This window comes from Nipponia nippon, unplaced genomic scaffold, assembly GCF_047370975.1.
Source record: "Nipponia nippon isolate SJK-2023a ecotype South Korea unplaced genomic scaffold, ASM4737097v1 scaffold_5, whole genome shotgun sequence".
Classification (NCBI taxonomy): Eukaryota; Metazoa; Chordata; class Aves; order Pelecaniformes; family Threskiornithidae; genus Nipponia; species Nipponia nippon.
Window position 1 is genome coordinate 84,626,977 of NW_028262369.1, and position 20,481 is coordinate 84,647,457.

The following is a 20,481-nucleotide window of genomic DNA, read 5'->3' on the forward strand; positions in this document are numbered from 1 at the left end:
GAGTTTATATTTGTGTATAGCCTCACAGCTGTATTTTGTAGAGGCAGGACTACACAACACAGAAGAGCTCTGCTCCACTGCAGACGCTTGTGCTTTTACACTATGTAATCCCTGTGATATAATACAGCTTCAGCTTTAAAACCTCTAATCTCTGCTTTTCTTGTTCAAGAAATCCTCCCCTACATCTACTAGAAATAATTTCCTAGTTTCCAGATTAACTATGTCTGAACTACCTTGTATTTAGCTCTTTAAAAAGCTGAGTGTCCATGGTTGGGCTATCTTCCCGTGTGTCTGATGCTTACTTGGGGATGCAATGGTGGGCATTTGCGTCATGGAGAGAATCCACCTTGTCTGTCAAAGAGCAGGCTTTGGTCACTTTCTGGTCTAAATCTTTCTGAATTTACATGTGATACTCAGAAAAAATACAACTCTGCCATAGTATATTCCCTTGTTCATTGTTCATCTTCTAGTAAAAAGCAAGGACAAAATTCTTATTTCAACTGATTGGAGTTGGGAAGAAAGGGGTTGTAAAAGGAAACTATGCAGATTTAGCCTTGGGCCATTACAATAATTTAGGGAAAAATTTTTGCGCTTAGGTGCCTGGGTGATCACATAATTGGCTTTGGCTCTCAGCCTCTCTGAGGGGGCAAAGCAATGAATTTGATTCCTCCAGACAAAGACCCTGAGGTCTGTAGGACTGCCTGTCAGGCATGTGCTTTTGTATTCCATAGCCATAGGTCGCTGCAGAGATGCCGTCTGGATACTGCAACAACTTCTCTGTGGTCTGATGTCCTTTGCACTCTGGAGATCCTTTCAACCAGGCAATGGGTGCTTTTACAAAGGTAGTCATCACCAATGAGTGCCATACCAATGAAGGTTACAGTTTCTCCTGGATAATACTAGTATGTCTCCAGTGCTGGAGTATAACAACCACCTGTGTGTTTAATGAAGACTCCTTCCACCTCTCCGCTATACCAGACTCATTGAAAGTGTTTCATATTATGTCCCCTTGTTCTGGAAGAATCTAGGACTGGGAAACCGGAAGCAACATTTGCACAGAAGACAGCTGCTTTCCATTTTGTCCAGAAACTTTGCTCCCACAAAGTTTTCCATGAGTTTTTTAGTTTTAATTTTTTTTTCTTTTCTGTGAGAGTGAACCTTGTGTCAAGATAATGAGCTTCATGCATTCAAATCAGGGCTTGAGTGTTAATTAGGTCACTCTTACTAGAATGATTTATTGACCTATATTTGGTATTAGCATCCCTAAGTTTTCCTCCATAGAGAGTCAGTGAAAATCACCTTCATCAATCTTCAAGACATTGATAATCTTAATTTTTTTTCTCTATTTTAGGTTTTCAGAGCAGATTAATAAATAATTTACTCTGAGGGTCTGATTGGGTAGTTCTTCAAGATGTTCAGAAGCCTCAAAAGAAAAAAAGATCTTGATTTTTAGACTTTCAGAGCAGATTAATAGATATCAGATTTTGGAGACTGATTAACTATGTTGAGCCGAACTGGAGTGCTGTCCTTGATTCCAGTAGTCACTGGATGATATTTAATATATTTTACATAGAGAAGATGGCCCAGCTGTTCATGTAGGAAAAGAGCTTACAAAAGTCTCCAAAGCCAAAACCAAATATCTGATGTTTCAAAATGTGATGGATAGCTTGTAGAAAGAAAGGGAGTGCAGACTGAGAACTTTCATTCCCTTACTTTTCCTCTTCTGGGTCTCAGAATTTTTTCAGAGCTCTTGACATGGGGGACAGGCAAATCAAGTGCTAGTAACCTTCAGATTTGTGTCTGTTTGAGCATCTAACATGCCTAGTGAGGCTCCGATGTTGGTCTCTGGAGTATCCTGCAGGCCAGATACTTTCTTGTACTGACTGGGATGACTTTTTTTTTTTTTTTAAAATCTAATGAAATACAGCCCCGTGCCTTTTCCAATACGGGGACATGAAGCTGTCATGATATGGTCTTAGAGCAAACAAAAAGAAGTAATCTTCACAAAACATACCCTTAGGCTGTGGAGTTCCTTCCTGCAGATGCTGTAGATGCTAGAAGTTTACATGGATGTAAAATATAAGTGGACAAATTAATAGAAAAAAAATCCTTTGATGGGTATCCCCTCTGGTTTGGGAAAACCTTTAACAGGATTTCCTGGAGGCTGGAAAAATACTTGGAGAAGCATCATTGAATGCTTGCCCTGTTCTAATATGTTTCCCGAAAAGCTGGTATTGATCAGCATTGGAGGAAAGATCCTGGATCAGCTAATCCTCTGTCCTCCCCTCCTTGGCTTACGTGACCATGCTGCCTGTGCATGCTTAGGCGTGTGTGTCCATCTCTTGCCTGCATGAATTTTTTTTAGTGGGTTGAATTATCACCAAATTTGGCAGAAGAGCAGAAATCTCAAATATAGCCAGTTCCTACACATTTTGTAAAAAGAAGTGGCCTGAAAGAGCTTAAGGAGAATTTATCTGTATTGTCAGTGCACGATCACAGCTTTTGCTAGACAGTAGAGAGTCTACATAAGAGTGCACTGTTATCATGGTCCAAGCGTGGGAAAAAGCTTCAGAGCTCACACTTTATTAGATACCAGAAAATCCAGCCAAAGACACAGCCAACCAAACAACTCATTTCAATTACCTTTCATCTCAGTGTTTTCTTTGCAGAATCAACCCTGCAGAAATTTCCCTGAAAGAAAATTGCCATCTTTTTCTTTGGTCCTGATTCCACATAACGAAAAAGGACTCGTGGGAGAAGCAAGACCCTCTTTCCTCCTCGTGAATTCAAGGATCATTAAGTGTTCTTAGCAATGATCCAAGATTGGTCTCTGCAGAGCCTCCATGCTACAATTTTTATATAGTTCAGTTCTTTATTTAGGTCTATAGGAAAGGCTTGTAGAGAACAACCAAACCCTGAAGTCCTTGCATTAGAATACCTGAATCAATAGGAAAAAAGAAAGGCTTGTTCCAGCCTGCGGGTAGGAATAACAAACACACGCAAGGCCAGATTCTGCATCCTTTGCTGCTTCTCAGTTAGCAGGTAGCTCTGGTTGGAGTCCAGCTGAGTGCAATGAAATAAGTCGGTACTTAGGAAGGAGGGGCAGAAGCAGTCCCATAATGGACTGGCTATAAGGAGGCAAACTGGCTGCAGCTCTGGGACCCAAACACAGGCTTGGTGGTGTTCCTGGTCCTTCACAAACCCAGGCTGGGAGGACGTTCCTGTGCTAACAGCCCCTTCTGGAACTGGCGTTGCTGCATTCACACTGCACTCTGTGTTAGCATGTCTTAAAGGCCACACAGGATTTCCCAGGTGGGAACAGGAACCTGGCAATGTATATATATTTCCTGGTTTAAAAAAATAATCAAATCAACCTGTGCCAGCCTTCCCTTATTTCCCTTCAATTTCTAGTCCCACAGTTTCCTTTCTAGTAAGATCAGAAGGGCATCTGAGAGTAATAACAAGATTTTTTTACTCCCCTAGTGAGCTTTCTTCTCTAGCATGTTGGTGCTCCTGATAACTGGCCATGCTTTTGTATTTATTCATGAGAGTGATTCTGGCCTACAGATCCATAGAGTTGATAGCAAGTAGATCACTCTGGAGATATGACTAGACAAGAACAACTAATTGGTACACAAGGTTGGGGACATTTACAGTGAAAACCCTTCTCAGGGGAGATTGGAAAGAGTGAGAAATGTCTTCTGCTCAACATCTCTGTATAGGTGTATGTGGATTGACATTTAGATAAATGGGAAAAAGGAAGAGAGCACTTGGCTCCTTCAGCACCAGTATAGATTAGCACCAGCTAGTTATCAGAAGTTAACACTGAATTTGAGCTGCATGGGCTACATGTAATTAATTATGCTCAAGTGAGAGTTACTGAACACAAAGAAAATGCTAATGGCTGCATGTATGGAAGGAGTACTTGGGGGGAAGTATTGTATATGCTCACTTGACCTCCAATGGGCATTGCTTACGTGTTGTAGAAGGACACTGGGCTAGACACTTGCTTAAACCTAGACTGACTGTTCTTATGTTCTCATATAACATAATAACTAATAACTTTGACTAGAAAAATCTATTTTCCTTTCATACATTTGTGTAGTAAAGAAGGAGGAGAATGAGATGGATTGGAAAATGCGCACAAAAAAATGGCCAAAATGTGGAAGGGTTTTGACTCTGTTCTTGAATTAGAGGTGGGGTTGTTTGATTTTGTTGATGCATTTCTAGCTCCCTGGCCTTTAAAAAAGTTTCTAATAAAAATCAAATCCCAGAAAGAGAGCTGCAATTTCTCAGAGGTGGAATATAACATCAAAGTAGAAATTATTTTTAGAGCTGGCATTTCTGGGATGTTTAATGATAAGTCAAACTTGCCAGAGCAGAGAAAAGCTGAGCTAATGCACAATGATCAGAGATTTTTCCCTTGACTACCACATCTAATACTATCAACAAGTCTGCATATTCCCTACAAAGAGCAGATGGGAAAGCATCGGCTAATGACCATATATAGAAACTTGGGAATCTCTCCTTTGCAAAAAGGCAGATACTCCATATATCCATTATTCATATATATATTATTTTATATATATTCATATATATATATATATATGAGTTCTAGCAAATGAAGGTCAAATTCATTGGACAGTCCTTTCAAAGCCTCTCCTGTTTATTGCATAGAGTTACCTCACTGCTGTAGGAGGAAACATTCCCTCCTTCTCAATTTGGAACTACTCAAACATACGAGGCAAGATGGATGCAAAATCTGGTGGTGTAATAGGTCATCAAGAGGAAGAAATCTGAATCAAGAGACGTAGGATTATTTGGGAAAGGTCTGGCTTGCTGATGGATAACAGACAAGGAATCACTGTTGGACCTGGTAGTGCTCATATTCTGCAGACCAACTGGGAGTCCCACTGAGCACTCAGGTGCATTGCCAGATTGGAGAAAGATGGTTAAAATCCTGCTGATCTCTTTATTGCTGCACTCGTATTTTTCTTCTTACAGGAGTGAGCAGGCAGTAGGGCTTAGCCCCCCAGATGTGTTTAAACAAGGTGCAGAATGAGAAGAAGCACAGAAACAAAGGGAGTTGCAAGCATGAACTGGAGGAGGTATGAGAGGACTGCTCTGAACACGATTTTAACGCAGGTCATGAGCTGGTCCTGGTATCTGGGAGAGGTGTCTATGAAGGCTCAGAGGCATCTCTACCCAGGGAAAAGCCTTGTGCCCAAAGAAAACCGAGTATTGTGTAGATCTTTTGTTTTAGTCTGAGGACTAGCAGAGACTTACCTCCTGGATGCCTCTCAGGAAGCCCGTTCCCAATCCTCACAGCTACATTCTCCTTGTTAAGAAAATTATATCTTTTAAAAGAGAAACCTATCCGTTAAAATGAGAATATGGAAAGGCTGGTTATAAATGTTAACTTTAAACAGAGATTTGAGGGAGGCAACCATTATTTTTGCTCTTGCCATTAACAGTGGTTTTTGGATTTCCTGTCAGTATTGGGATATGGCTTATATTACATTAGCAAGTGCTTCTGCTTTGTGTGGAGGATATACTGCTGGGTTAAGAAGCTCATTAGCAGTATTTGCTGAATTCATGTTTATTCCCAGAATCAATACTTGTAATATACTAATTAAATCATCTGTTTAGGACAGCCCCATGCTGTAGCAGAAGGAGACCGTTCCCATCGTGACACATGCAATACAGCATTTAGCTCCCGTTATTATTAATGAACACTGCAGGCTTAGTTCCTGATGCGAGTCTCTGAACAGGCATACACACCCTCATCTGTCTGCTGAATGTTTTAAGCGGTGCCTTTTCCAGCACTCAGGATGCATTAACCCTTTCAGTGCCTTTGCTTTGGGTCATGAATGGACTTCAGCAGCAGCTCCAAAAACACTGAAGGGCTCTTCATTATCTTGGTGAACTTTGGAAGAGGGCCCAGGGGCCTTCACCAGGAGACCAAAGGGATAAGTTGGATACGATGGACCTGCAGACCTGCACAGAAGAGTGCGAGCATCCAGATCTCCCCACGTTCCTGGAGGCTGAGCCATTTCAAGAGGAAAATAGTGCTTCTGGCTATTAGTTGTCTTGCCCTTAAGTTAAAATAATAATAATTTTAATGATTCCCTATTCTCAGTACTTTTTATCATATCATGAAACTTTTTATGACTTTAATTTCTTTAGTTGTACTAGGGTACAATTTCCTGCCCTGGAATTTGGCTGCTGAGCTCAGCCTTTCCTCAAGGGACTCTCACTGTTGGAAGAAGACATGCTCTGATGTCTGCAAGTCCCAGCTTCCAGCTGCAGCTTCCCCTGGATTTCTGTAGCTCTTCTGCCAAACCCTGACCAGCAGCCACAAGGAACAGGTTCAACTTTTAGAGGTTATTAATTCATCAGCTCCAATTGCTCCTTTGCTGAAATCCAGGAAATGGAGTCAAGTCCTCTGCTGTAGTTGTCAGAGGTTGGGTGTGCATGGAAATATCCATTGAGCTAATGCTTCCTTCTCCCACTCCAATTCCTTGCTCTCTTTTTGCTTTTGTCAAAGCAGGGAGGAGAGAGTTTCTCCTTTCCAACATTTTGCATTTCACAGCTTCAAATTATTGCAGCAGGGGTGAGTGTGGCCTCTTGCTCCAGGATATGTGGCAGCTCCAGGCTTTCACTCATTATTACAGCAATATAAATTCCTCTGCCATGACTAGACTTTATCCTACACTGGGTCATTTCTGTTATAAAAGAAAATGCATGTGGTTGGCATTTTGCTCATTAGTCCCTCTTCTCCATCTTTGTTTCTCCCATATGCTGAGACAACGTCTTTGGGGCTTCCCTCACTCTGGGACTTTCTGGAAATGGCTGCTCTTCTTGGTGAGGCTCTGCATGTCTGGCAGATACGTTCCTTTGAGCTTAGGAGACACCATGTGCTGCTGTAGGTGCTTGGCCCAGGCAGTGAGTGTGAGCTGAGCAGATGTGGAAGTAGGTGCCCAGGCAGCCAAGGGATGGCACTTCCACAGTCACAATAGGTCTGAGAAATACTGACTGGCTGCACTGAGCGAGTGGGGCCTCAGCAGGAGGGGATGGCAGTGGTGCTGCACAGCATGCATGGGCGATGGGACGTGGTGGGACTGGCTGGAGGAGATGTGTGGCTTGCAGGGTCTGTGAAATGGTGAATTTCCACTTAGACTAAGCATGGCACAGATGAGATTTCTCCAGTGTTATCACAGGCATGTATTTTCTTTTCTCCAGCTGGCCCAATTTAAACCAAGAGTAACTTTAGGGGCCCTAGTATGGTCTGTCCTGATGTAATAATTGCAAAATCCACAACTTTTCAATGACGGGCCAACAAAGAAAATTCAGAGTAAGGATTTTTCATCCTGTCTTTGTGCAGATTGTTAGAAAAATCTAGGAAAACAGAAACTCGGAAGAGATACAAGTACTGGAGTTTTTGTTTGTTTTGGCTTGTGCAGTGCCTTTGTATGGGGGCGTTTGTGTATATTTTTGTGTATGTGCACTGTGGTTGCTGTGTGTGCAATGCCAAACACAATCAGCCACAAAACCCATTGCGTGTTAAACCCAAAATCTACTGTTCCCTGAGGAATTTGATCACTGCCTTTGATCAACCTGTGCAACGGTCTCTCCTGAGGCCAGCAAAGGAGCTGTGGGCACCTGGCCATGTTTTCTCCTGGGGTTGCTGGGATTTCTATGAAGTTCATCCTAAAGATCCCATTTTGCTATGATGAAGGCATATGAGGCGATGAGTGTATTTTAGGCATTTATTTACCTTGTTTTCACTGGCTGCTTTTTCTAATTCCATCCTATTATCCCTCCTTCTCTCCTTTCAGGTAATTCTTAATATTAAAAAAAGAAAAAAAAACCCAAACCTGCCTGATGCAATTTGAGGCAAGACAGACACATTTTATTAAGGACTGCAAAACACTTAGCGGCATGAGGGTTTTCATGTGTAATCAGATGCAGCAATTGGCTTGATTGCAATTGCTTCTGGGTCTGCTGCGCAGAAGCACCTGATTAGAATTTAGCGGTGCTGCCAATTCCGGAGGAGCTTTCAGCCTCACGACGTGAATGGGCCTCGGGGAAATCATGTGCCTTGTCCTTAGTGCCGCCACCTGGAGAAGGGAGAGATGGGACTGGCAAACGAGTTAGCAAGGACTTACCCTCTAAAGAAATTGTTGTCTAGGTGGTAAAAATGGATGAATTTCCAGCTCCTCTGCCTGCCCAGTTTAACACTGGGAAGGGCTTACTTATTCTTCCTTCAGTTTCCCAGTGGTATCGGACAACTTTATGCCAGACTCCCCTTCCTCAACTGCAGAGCTCTATGGACTGTTGTGTAGTGGCTCTGCTCTGCTGTCCCACCCATGTCTTGGGGATGGGGATGAGCATTGCCAGACAGGGAGGGACCCTTTTCCTGGCCCTCTTCCTTCATGTGGATGGGTAGCAGGCAGCAGTGTCCACCCTGGATGGAAGAGAAGGGAGCAGAGGTGGCAGCATGGTGGCATCAGACAGCAGCATGATGTTGCACATCTCTTCCTCTGCCTCAAAGTGAGCCTCTTGTTCATCTCAGCAGATCTGGAGCTCTTCAGCTCAGATGAGAGAGGCGAGCACTTGAGAGGGTGCTGTGTTGTTCCCAGTCATGGTGGATCTGGATGTGACTGCAGCTATGCTGTGCAAGTGTCCAGGAACGGGACTGTGGCAGGTTCCCCCACGCACGCTGTTCTGGGGACTCCTGAGACACACAGCCACTGGTGGCTGCAGTCATTTCAACAAGGGATTGGGAGAGCTTTTTGAAAAGGTATTTTTCAATTGTGAGGAAAATCAAGTTTTTGTTGAATGCTTTTGCTCTGGAAAATCTCAATTCTGAAATATCAGATTGATGAATAGTGACATCTGTGATCTAAACAAATGCTGATGTTGTTGGCATTTTTGAAATGTCAGTGCAAAGCTAAAATCCTCTTATTTGACTCTTCTCCACTAATAAAAAAAGATCATCAAGTTGAAACAAAGTTTTCCTGTGAAAAATATCATCTGTAATTAAAAGAAAAAAAACCCAAACTCTTCTCTTTCATGAAGGAAGTATTTTATCAGAAGAATTCTGATGTAGCGTGGTAACTTAAGTATTCTTCACATCAGCCACCACTCCAAGTGGTGTTTGAGGGAGCACAACTTCAACATCAGACATTTTTGTTGCTCTGGTGGAGATACCTTAAGAGGACCAGATTTGTACAGGTGAAATGCTCCGAAAATCACCCACCTTCTGGCTGTTTCAAGTTTGATGTTCAGAAATGCCCTGTGGCTCTGGAAACTCTTCATGATTTCCAGCCGCTTGGTCCCACTCTGGGAACATATGCATGCCTCTGCCAGTGAAACTGATGAGTATTTTGCCTGAAGAAAGTTTGCAGAATTGGACTCTGCTCCAATTTGTTTTTCATCCTGTATAACAAAGTGCTTATTTACTTTTTTTTCACTTTTCCCAGCTTGGACAATTAAACCCCTGAGTCATTTTGCTTTTATTTCAAATCAGTTGCATTCCCTGGTTCACTGACTTGCCTGGAGTTTTATAATGCTCAGATACCAGAAGGGAAAAATGACATTAGAACCCCTGAAGATGTGAAAATTCATATGTTTGAATTTACAGTGCTGCAGGGGCTATCCATTAATTTGATGAATTTCTTGATTTCTCTGTATGCGTATAAGTGTGTATTCTTATTAAGATTTTTAGCAGCAGTGAGGTATGTTAATAGTTGTTCACCTCTTGAGAATAAAGTTGTACAACACAGCAGAGGGAGAAGGTGGTCTCAGCCCAGGGGACATTAGCGGAGACCGTTCAGCTGGGCGTCACAGACAGCCCTGAACCTGGGACAGCAGTTGAGCCCTAGGACAGGTGTTGGCAGAGCTGTTTGTAGGGAAATGGTTGCCCACATCTAGCACTGGAGGTCTGTCTCAGGCAGGTGATATACACATCTCATTCTCATGAACAGAAATAAGTGAGTGAAAGTGAAAGCTTTTGTTGGCTGGGAGCACTTCTCCTTGGATTGGATTTAGCACTTCGTGACAAGAAGCATGGCAAAGCTTTGTACTTTCCCCGCCGAGCTGGCTGCGTCTGAGGAAGGCTTTAGCACTCAGTGAGGGCACATGGCCTCTTTCTTTCCATGGCTGGGAGCACTTTCAGCACAATTTGAGTTTCTTACATTCAACCAGTAAGATCTGGGGACTTGTAACCTGAGAAGAGTTTGCCAGAAACACGCACATAGATGGATGTCAGAATACAAGCATGGATTAGGTGCTCACAGCTTTATAAATCAAAAGCATTTCTAAACAGTTGCAATTTGTTGACTCCTAAACATTTCCCAAGGAGATGAAGAGACCCTCTGAAATTCTGTATCTGTGGGTTACTGTACAGCATACATGACTTTCTTTTACTTAGCCTCCTTTCATAGATGCTTAAGGAATAGCTAAACTGTGAACCTTGGAATGACTGTGGATAGCTTTCAGCTTTCATAGCTAGAGATAAGACTTAAAAATGGACCCTTCCCAATAGGAAGCAAAAGGCAATAAAATATTCCTCAATCTTTATATATTTTGTTTTTTTTCAAAATCCCATATGTTTGCTGGTTTTGCTTACTCTATTTGCAAGCCTGGATCTGGCAATCCTGTTTGAGGTTTGGCCCTTTCAGCCCTTCCTATAGAAAGCAGAGACAGCTGTGATAGGAATGACAGCCAGCTTTCTGTGTCTGAAGAGATCAAGTGCTAACATAAATATTGCCATTTATTAATCTCCAGAGCACCACTCCCCTGGGGGTGCAGTACTGGTTTTGTTTCTTTTAGTTTCATCAGTTATGTATTTAAATAAATACTCTGATTGAGGGCATGTGGTGCCCTGATTCCAAATGTTGTACAAACTCTGAATTTGTGTAGAAGACGCAGGGGCAGACAGACATGAGCCAGCACTGAGCGTGAAAATAGGCAGTTGTCATTGCATACCAGAAGTTTATTCATTCATAGGATTATCCCTCCTCTTATCCTCCTAGGTGACTTTCACTGTGACAGAGATTAGGCTAGAGGGTCCATAGGCAATTCTGTTTTCTTGTGTCGGAAACTAATGCTGCTGTGAGACATTCACGGCCATGTCCTCCATCACTGCAGGATTTTGAAGACAGGCTATGAGCAATTTTTCCCCTTTACACGTTGAGGCCCACTTTTCTGGAGAATTTTAGAGAGGGTCTCAAGTCAGTTTGATTTAGGTAGCAATTTTAAGGTTGTTATTTCAGTATAACCTGTTACTGGAAGGATACACTTCAATGCCAAACTAAACCCCTGGGGAAGAAATAACCTCTGAACCCCCAAACCACAGGAACTCTAGTGTGGCCGTGGGCTATCATGCCATGCCAGGAAGCTTGCTCAGTTTGCTGGGTGGCACAAGCATAATTTCTGTCAACAGCTTTCAGCAACGGAGCTGAAAGGCAGGTCCGCTCCCCATGCATCGCTACTCTCATGCTGAAGTACTTCACTCTTCCCCAGGAAGCACATTTCTTCTGCCTCTCAAGAAAAAGCCACACTTTATCCACAGAGTGTTGTTGACCTTTTGATAAATAGCAAAGCGACGAGTCTTGGATGATGGACTTGCTGTGCTACATCAGGGACAATGCAAATAAACAGTCCCTGGCGCGGGGGAGATGCTGCACATAGCATCCAAAGCCCATGCAGTACAGTCATCCCCAGTTACCTGGAGTCATTTGCAGCCCGCTGCCTGCCCAGGTTACAAAAGAGTGGATAGTTCTTCATTCCTTTGATTTTTAGAGAGCTTTGGCTCAAATTCCTTGCTGTGAGCACAACATAGTATGTATCTTGGTGAAAGCTGGGCTTACAAACTACTCCTTCCTCTGTGTGAGACACTTCATTAACTTCAGGGAAAAGACAGGAATGGTACAGTATAGGTGAAAGGCAGATCTGTGTTTCAGTGATGGGATTGAAATTAGCAGCTTCAACTGTATGTAGGAAGAAAGCTTGGCAAGTTGGGATGTTTTCAGGGCTTGGTATTAGGAAAAAAAAAGTGAAAGAGAGAGAGAAAAAAAAGGAAGAAAAGGAAAAAGTCCAGGTCACAAATATAATAGAAGAGAACATGAAGTCAGCATTTCCTGTCCCGTTGTTATACAAGTCTTTTCTGTGTCTGACAGATAGCTGCTTCACAGCAGAAGTGACCCGTATTACTTCTTTATTGTTTAAACAAAGAAAGTCACCAATTAAAATGACTTGAGTTTATTTCAGCACTTTGTGCTCTGGGAGCCTCATCGATTGGAAGGGAAGGCACAGGGTTGTCTGCTCTGGAGTGAAGCAATACAGTTCTTTCAAGTACATCCTACTCGCTCAGCTTTTGTCAGAAAATGTACCAAATCACAGATATCAGACACATAGCAGAGACTCAAGAGATCATCTAATCCATCCCTCCATCCCAGAGGCTGTTCCAGGGAGATGTTTTTCTATGCAGTTCATAAAACCCTTCTGCAAGACTCATCACACTTTCCTGAGCTACCTAGTTCCTAATTCTCCTGATATCTAATTTAAATCTCCTTTGCTGTAGTTTAAGAGTTTACACCCACTGTTTTTGCTCTGTCCATAACGGACACAAGGAGATGCCATATCATGGAATCAGGTGGATGTCAGGTGAACAGCCTCCTGTTCAAAGCATTGCTAACTCCAAAGTCAAAGCAAGGGGCTTTCTCTCCCTTGGTGACAACTGTTAACTTATTTGAATACCATTACCAGATATTGTCCCCTCTCCTCTAAGCAGTTTGGCATTAATTCTTTGAATCTTTTTTCATAGATCACATTTGCCAGACTCTGTTTATTAGTCATTGCTGTGTTATTAGTCATAGCTGTATATCTGATGGATGCTCTCATACATACATGCATGCACCCATACACAGACACATGCATACACAGCTACTTTTGATGACTAGAGCAACAGGAGCAGAAGCCTTTCCTTGGCAAAATGATTCAGTAAAATGAACTTAATTCTGCATGCTGGGAGTAACAGACTGAGTTGTGCAATGCGAAGTGCAATGAAACATTAAATGGCAATATGCTATCTGGCCACTAGAAGCATTTACATCTTGTAGTATGACGGATGTAACATGGTTATTGGTATGGCAACAGAGCATATGCTTGGCTTTAACCATTTCAGCAGTCCCTGCTGAAGGTAAGGGTCTCTCAAATCTCCTTTCAGAGTGTATTTACCTACTTGTCTGGCTGGCATTGTTGTGGCTTTGACCATAAGCATGATTTTTAACCTGATATCCCAGACAGCGCTTCAGCATCCCTATGCTCACTGATAATGTGATTTTGAAGAAACGGACTGTGAACAGGAGCTGGTGCTGTTTGCAGGATCACCAACAGGGTTGCACTTTGGAGCCTGGCTGTGAGCAACAGGGGTCACTTCTGTACATTGACTGGAATGGCTTTGCAGATATCTTGATGGACAGGAGAATCGGTCCATAGTAATCTGGCTGAACACAGCTCTGAAAACTCATAGAGCAAAGAAGCAAGGAAGCCAAACTGCAGTGCTAGTTTATTTATCTGGGAGCCACCTTATCTGTAAGAGCTTCTTTGCCCTAACTTGTCCCAAGAGCGATGCTACAATGCAACTACTTCTAAGAGACAAGGTTATTTTAATATTTGCATATTTGTAGTGTGGAGGAAATCTGGGTATAGATAGGACTCCATTGTGTCAAGTGCTCTAGAAACACAGAGCAGGGAATTTAGTGATCACAAACTAAGCCTGAATAAAGGATAATAGAATGATACAGGGGGACTTAGTACAACGAGGATATAAATCTTGTGAAGCAATGAAAACTACTTAATGTTTGCATAGTTTTGGGGAGCTGCTATAGCACAGGAGTGTTGTAAGAATGACTCAAGGAAGGAAAATGAGGTAGCTTTCATAAACTAAGCCAATTCTAGCAGCTGCTCTGTAAGGAACATATTTGTCACAGTTAAAGCTTTGATTTTAAACAAGCTCAGACACAACTGATTGTACAGTTACTATGCCAATAATATGTAGGTTGGTGTTGTCGTGCTTTTAATGGCTAAGTATTTTTGCTTTTATCTTACTTGTTATGTCATTATTAGAAAGTGTTGATCAGGACAGTGATATTCTACCTGTTCCCTGAAAAGGGAACTAAGAAAAGAAAGTTTATTAACAGTTGGCTCGAATCGCTGCAGGGGTTTTCACATGCTGCCACTGGAATACTCTTAGACCCCTGCAAACCGAAAGAGGTTGAAAAATCACTAGTGTAGAATGAATAAGCAGGAAAGAGTTGAACAACTTGTTTTGATTTTTCCCCAGCAGATGTTCAGTTGTTGAGGTATCAGAGCCACCGGATGCTGGAAGAGGCGTTTATGAATGACCTGCTAATCCGTATCGTTGCCTCTGGGGGTGCCACCAAGCTGGGCTGGAGGCGGCAGCAGCTGGTATGTCTCAGTGGGGTACTCGGAGTAATGGCTGTCATTTGCTGGACGGGTGGAAGTCACGGTGGTCTTCTGCTCAGTCACCACCTGGTCCCTGTCACATGCCACAGAGATTGATATAAATCAAACCCTCTCTGCAGTGGGGGCCTTTAGAAAACAAATTGATGTTTTAAAGCACAAGAAAGGAAGTGTCAGAGATGCAGGCCTAACAGTCCGCCAGTGAGCTGGGAGTTTGTCATGCTGCTCGGGTTGAATGCTGAAGGAAGTAGTCAACAAGTGGGAACGTCTCTGGGAGCATAACTGGAAGAGTAAAGTCTAAATCAAAGGCCAGGGCAAGACAGAGGACACATCTTCCCTTATTGTTTATAGTGGCGGTGAGCTCTGGGCTGAAATAATAGCTAGGGGAAGGGATGGACTCTGCCTCTGAAGATATGCAGATATCACCTAAGAAAGTAGCTTGTAGGGAACAACCATTTACAGGCTTCCAGGAGACAGGACACTTTTGAGCTCAGAGACCCTTATCATTTCTTCACTATGAGGGTGGTGAGGCACTGGAACAGGTTGCCCAGAGAAGTTGTGGATGCCCCATCCCTGGAAGTGTTCAAGGCCAAGTTGGGTGGGGCTTTGAGCAACCTGGTCTAGTGGAAGGTGTCCCTGCCTATAGCAGGAGAGTTGGAACTATATGATCTTTAAGGTCTCTTCCAACCCAAACCATTCTATGATTCTATGTGTTTCATTTCAAATTGCTAAACTTTGACAAGCAGGTGGATCAAATGATATCTTCACTGTTTTTGCCAGTGGCCTAGATTTGCTTCTTTTCTTGTTCACTAAAACTAGCCTCAAAATGTGTCTGCATTGTTAAGGTTAGTCTCCTGGAGCTTGTCCCAGTGGTGGGAGAGCAGAGAACCAACAGTGTGTTGGATGTTTACACCCCTTGGCGAAGTCAGGGCAGATATGGCTTCTTGTGCCCAGTGTTAAGCAGGACATCCAGAAGCTTTGTCTTCAAATTAAAAATAAAACTGATAAGGAAGCATACTCTACAGAGTATGGAGTTCCAGGACTCTCATTTTTCTGTGTGATGTCTGCTACCTGAAAACAAGATGCAAAGATTGTCTCATTCCATCCCTGGAAGATTAGCCAGAGTAGTCAGTGACTCTGTTATGTATTTTTCTACAAACACTAATGAAAGGGACAGGTACAGATGATTCAACAGCAACCAGATCTACATTCATTTTTAACCCCTCTGAAAAAAAACCAAAACAAAATAAAGCAGGAAAAATAAGTAATTTCTATCTTGATTAATCTGGATTATTAAAGTTCCCCAGTGTAAATCACTTGTGGAGCATTAATTTTTATGCCAGTCAAGGAAAATTAAGTGGCCTAATCACATTACATGTTCACCGTTACAGGAACTGCAGAGCTTTTCCTGTATTTGGTTGGAGGCTATTCCATTTGGCTGGACTCTTCTGATATTGCTTTGCCTGTGTGTGCAATTAAAAGACTTTTTTTTTATTAACCAGTTTTTACATTACACTCAGCGGCCCTGTCACACAACTAAATGACCCGTTTAACAAGCATGATAAAATCCTCATTAGGGCCTATTATAGGATTTAGTGGAATCTTCCTGCTTCACTACAGCACAAGCCTAATCTAATTAACTCCGCCACTTAATTCTCTCCCTCCCTCTTCTTGCTGTTTATTGGGCTTTTTGTGGAAAACAGATCCAAGGAACACAATTAACGTAATTTATCCTGGAAAATCCCCAAACATTAGCAAGCTACAAATGTAATTGGAAAAGGCCTTGCAGAGTTCAAGCATAGTAGGCAATTACTCCAGAACTACAGCACTGCATATTATCATGTTACTACTTATTATACTTTCCCAAGATGAGCAATGAGGTAATTCTAACCAAGTACATTTAAAGCCATAATTAAGGGTCATCTTTGTGTTTGAACAGCGTTCATATTTAATTGTGGAAAAATGTGTGCCTTCAAGAATGAAGCGTTTTGCTAGTAAGTGCAATATGGAAAGGAACTGAATGTTATGTTCTTGAACTCATTGGTATAAATGTAGAGCTGCTTCCAGTTATAAAGTCTTGTGCAGTACTTTGTAGCCACATTTACCACTCACCAGAAAACAGAATTCAGCCACAAGAAGTAGCTAGTCTTTGCATTTTTTTCATGGCAGCAAGGTGTAGAACATATATGAAACACAAGATGTGCTGCAATAAGGTCTGTTGGCACTGAACGTGGGAGGGACACTTGGGAAAACATCACCATGCTATGCTGTTCTTTTCACAGGCTGAAACCTTTAATTTGCAGTGCTTTTCCTAAGGGTGGTGAACTCCTACCAGATCCCAAGACTAGTTACACAACACCTGAGATGGCCAGCTGGTCCCAGAGGTGCCCTGAGGAGTTAAGGGTTGACCTCGGTGTTCGGAACTGAAGATCTATCCAGTTGTTGGGACTCCCGGTTAGATACCCATAAGGTAAGGCTGCTGTTTGGATGAAAACCTTCTGACACTTCTGTATTACCATTACCTAGTAGTTAAGATAGGTGTAGAAGCTGACTAAGTTTCTGTAAGAAATGAGAGTAACCCCCATCTGGTATGGGAACATGGTGCAAGATGCATGTGGGAGTGCTCAAGAGGTGGGTGGTGGTGCAGAGAGGTACAGGTCTTGTCTAGCTCTTCATTTTGGCAGATGTATGTGTATTTGTGTTTCTATTGGTGTAAGATTGAGAAAGAAGCCAAATTAACTCCTCAGAGACGGACAAAAGGAAGCAAAAGAAGATGAGACACAGGTCCAGAATGCAGTGAGAGGAAAGCAGAGGATGAGTGAATATTTTTGGTTCAAAAATGTGCAACAGGAGCTTAGAGACAGGTACAAAGGGTCGCCCAAGTCATCCCTTACTCAGTGGAAGCTGATTTTGTGCATATTTACAAATAATCTTGTGTGGACCTCGACTTCCTCCTCCTGGAAGAAATTAGCCTTGGCTAAACTGGGCAGAAGCCAAGTGTGACAAGCAAATAATTGAAACATAGGATGAAGCAAAGTTCAGTCCACATCTCCCATCTTTCTCTGAACCAAGAGAGGATGATTTTTTAACCTTGTATGGATTTGGCCTCTTTTGAAGTTGTCAAATCAGGGCAAGCTGCCTTTTGGGCCATGTGCTTTCATGCCACACTGAGTGCAAGATCACAGAATCATAGAATCGTCAAGGTTGGAAAAGACCCTTAAGATCATCAAGTCCAACCGTCAACCTATCACTGCCAAGTCCATCTATACCATGTCTTCAAGCACCGTATCTATCCGTTCTTTAAATACCTCCAGGGATGGAGACTCAACCACTTCCCTGGGCAGCCTGTTCCAATGGTTCCAAGACCACCCTCTTGGTGAAGAAGTTTTTCCTAATGTCTAACCTAAACCTCCCCTGGCGCAGCTTGAGGCCGTTTCCTCTCGTTCTATCACTCGTTACTAGGGAGAAGAGGCCGACCCCCACCTCGCTGCAACCTCCTTTCAGGTAGTTGTAGAGAGCAATAAGGTCTCCCCTCAGCCTCCTCTTCTCCAGGCTAAACAACCCCAGTTCCCTCAGCTGCTCCTCATAAGACTTGTGCTCTAGACCCTTCACCAACTTTGTTGCCCTTCTTTGGACACGCTCCAGCACCTCGATGGAATTATCTCATTTGCATTATGGGGGGGTGGACAAGATGACATGACACTCCCTTGGGGTCTCCAGTATTTGATGCTATTAATCTTTCTTATTAACTTGTGCCTGGGTTTTTGGAAGCTTGACTCCTAGGGAAGTTCAAACCTGATTTCCTTGAACGTGGCAAGCTTTTGAAAAATTTGACATAGTCTGCTGCTGCTGTTTCTTCTGGAAACCCCAGCTTTGGTCCATCTTTTCTAGCACATCTTCCTCTAAGGGCAAGAATTCAGAAGCATGCAACCTGGGAACAATCAGACAGACGCTGAAAGTCTAGCGGAAAGGACCAAGGCTGAGCTATACAACAGCCTCCTTACCCAGGAGCAAGGGAGCTATTGTTTCTGAGCCTAATTCTTTCATGAATCAATGCATTTGGAATAATAATAATTATCCGTGTGGGGAAGGAAACCCTTAATTAGTTTGCAGTGATCTGAGAGGCATGGTGTGTCCACACACAGCTGCTTTGGCATGGGTTGTTGACCTCAACAAGACTGTCTCAGGCATTTCTTTGATTCCTCAGGGGACCTGGTGTCTAAAAAATGGAATTAGCAGCAGGAAAGATGCACTGCATATTGCCTGGCTTTGTGGAGTCTTTGCTGAGATGGAAAAGGGTTACTCCTGTCAGTTCTCACAAACCACCTCAGCACAGTGACTGAGGTTTAACAGTCTGGGGGAGAAGAGGTTGGTATACTGGGGGCAGGTCACAAGCACTTTGCACTGCCTCAGTTAAGCTCTGTCTTCTCCACTGATCTTCCTTCTGAGGAAGGAGCACTGAGTTTGCCCTGGCTTGCTATTGTGTAGGCATGCACCAGAGTCAGAGCAGACATTTTGGGGCCAAATAAAGACATGGATCTTATGGGCTCTAGTGTTGGCAATAGCCCTGCTCCCAGCAGTAGGTAGGACTAGGTAACCTCCAGAGGTCCCATCCCACCAACATTTCCATGATCCTGTGTCTGTATTGTTTTGCTAAGTAGGCTTCATAGCAATAAAATTTATGTGTCAATTTATTGTCATTGCAATGAGTTTAAATAAGTTGGAAGAAAAAATACTTTGATATTTAAAACTGCCAATGCATTCCATAAGAGCAGGGTTCCAACTTTGTTTAGTTTTTCAGGTTAAGTAAAATAATGATATGATATAACGTTACAGTGAGGTCTCTGGAAACACAGTTGTGGTAAGCCAATAGAATATGACACCCTGAGTGTTTTTGTGGGGTCATACTTGCCATATTTACCTAATTAATGATTATGTAAATTAGACTCTTAGAAGATAAAAATAATAGCTGCCTTGAGTGGTTTCCTAAGGTGATGCTGGAGGACCTGCTGTTCATCTTATTTCCATTGTACTGGGGCTGTAAATATGAGAAAGCTCATCTGTCATGAGCGCTAATGTTGATTTCAGCAATAAAGGACGTTTATATATTTTGTTTATATATTTTGTTTATATATTTTGGGGTTTTTTTCCGCATGCAAACACAACTCCCTGTGATAACTTAGTGTGAGACTATTAAATAAATAGCTTAATAAAGAAAAATAATTGGAAGATTCCCTTAACAATGAATTCACAATCACCATGGGATGGGGCATCATGGAGGAAAAACACCCTAAAGGATGTGTAAGAACGAAACTTATGGCAGCTTCATGCTTACAATATGGTGCTGTTTGTTACCAGCAAGCAGGTGTGCTCACAATGTGACAATACCTGGGCTGATGCCAGGTCAAAAATGTCCCAGTAATTCTTGCTGGAGTGTCATCTTTGGAGTGAATATGGAGGGTGTCCTGGTTTATTATGGGTACGACTGTAACGGAAAGTCCCAAACAACACTATCTCCACAGCTGGGCTCAGCAGGAGTGGGCTTTGCAGTGCAGTTTGCTCACTCTCTGAAGTGCATTGCCTGCTTGATAATTATAGCTTGGGTTTCGAGTTGGAGGGGCATGTCTCCAAGGCAGTGTGATCCTAGTGCTTGGGCAGGGAAACTTCTTGGCAAGGAATGAAACTGCCATGCCAAAACAGTAAGGAAAACATGGAAGCTAAGAGTAAAATAGGCTTCTTATTCACCATTCACTGAGAAAAACCTTCTGGCCACCCCAAGCAAACCCCCATGTTAAGTATTGTGATAGGCACCAGGTATGTTGTTATCAATAATGGCAACAGATGGATGATTCTTCAGAAGGGATTGTCTCTGGGCTTTCTGGGATTGCACCTGGAGTCACCTTTAGACTGTCCCAGAGCAATTGGTACAGGAAGCCTCTGAAACAACTGCAAAAAATTAATGTGGCAGTGAGCTCACTGACAGCTCCC